Raw genomic sequence first — 1,639 nt, 5'->3', positions numbered from 1 at the left:
GGATGGGGGAAATAGAAAAATAGAGAGAAATAGAAGAGAGAGAGAGAGAGAGAGAGAGAGAGAGAGAGAGAGAGAGAGAGAGAGAGAGAGAAACTGACTATTGGATTCAGTGATTTATTCAGTGATTTACTTAAAGCACTGCTTGTACTGCCTGTTTGCCTTGCATGACTTCCCTTGTACATGGAACACAGCGACCTGAAGAAGTAGCTAAAACAATGGGTCGTTGCCCTTAACAACCTGCAGACTGCTAGCTCGCTGGTGCAACCTCGCCCAACCTTGTGGTTTAGACTATAAAATGAGAATGCAAACTGCATCCAAGATCAAAGCCTTGCAGGAGCTGCCCTGGCTTTGGTCCACTGTGACATGTGACATCTCTCTTCTACTCTAATTGGTGTCAGAGTGCTTATTCCAGAAAGAGTCCCACAATAGCAAAAAAAGCACCTGCAGAGGCAGGGTCTGTCTCCAAAGCTTCTGGGCTGCTGGGTGGTCTTTAAGCTGGTCTCCCCGTAGGTTCCTGGACCACTTCTTCCTTTGATCCCCTCCAATTTCATTTTCTTGGCTCAGAAAGAATATAACCCCACCTCCAACCCCATGGATGCAATTGTTGGATGGAAATAGAAAAAAAAAAAAACATGTCACTGTTCAGAGAATAGCCCTGGTTGGTGGATGGCCTTATTTATTATGGGTACTCCAGTTGTGTGGAGGCTTAGCTCCTTCCCAGGTGGGAAAGACACCTTTCTTTATCTGACCATTGTCCTGACTTCCTACCCTCTAGTTCTAGGCTAATCTGACAGCTAGCTGAGCATTGGCCTATGCGTGACCTAGCCAGCCAGGTTCCTCCATGGTTTCTGTTATGAGTTTTCCCTGACTTCTGTCACCAACAGACTGGCTCTGGAAGTGTCATCAGAAGACACTCCTCCCTCTGAACTTGTTCTTTTCCCCTTTGACAAGGTCAACTCTGCATGGAATCTGCTACACTGATTCATGGACTGAGCAACCAAACCAGGGTCCCTTCCTTTCTGTCCAATCCCTAACAGGGGTCTGCTCAAACTTGCTCCCAAAGCTCCCCTGATCACACACTCTCTTCCCCTCACACTCTGGCAGATCTTTCTCCAAATCCCATGACTGTTACTACAAAAGGGCAGCTGGTGGGTGGACAGAGAAGGGGTGGTGGTGGCAAAAGATCTAAGCAGTTCCTGGTGTGTGTGTGTGTGTGTATTGGAGAAAGGCAAGGAAAAGTTTAAGAATCCCAAACATTTACACAGCACACACACAAGCTTCAGGGGAAATGCCATGCCTTTAGCCGTTACTTGCTTTGTGAGTTGCTCCTTGGGAGCCCATCAGCCCATTCTGCTATTGATGCCCTGACTCTCCACTGTGGCACCGCTTTCTCAGCTACACCCACCTTCAAAGCTGAGCCATCCATATGACTGTTAGCTGGCCATGCTAACAACTCTGCCCGGTATGAACTCTCATGTGAACCTGAGGAATGGCGGCCAAGGGCACAGCAGGAGCAGAAGAGACTGTTGCTGCTGCCTCAGAGGCAGAGCTGTGGGGCATCCTGTGTGGGCAGGAAAGCCTCAAAGAAACCACAGAAAGCACCAGGCAGTGGTGGCACACGCCTTTAATCCCAACACTC

This window comes from Mus pahari, chromosome 3 (assembly GCF_900095145.1).
Source record: "Mus pahari chromosome 3, PAHARI_EIJ_v1.1, whole genome shotgun sequence".
Lineage (NCBI taxonomy): Eukaryota > Metazoa > Chordata > Mammalia > Rodentia > Muridae > Mus > Mus pahari.
The sequence above is the reverse complement of the archived record's forward strand: the minus strand, read 5'-3'. Positions refer to the sequence as shown.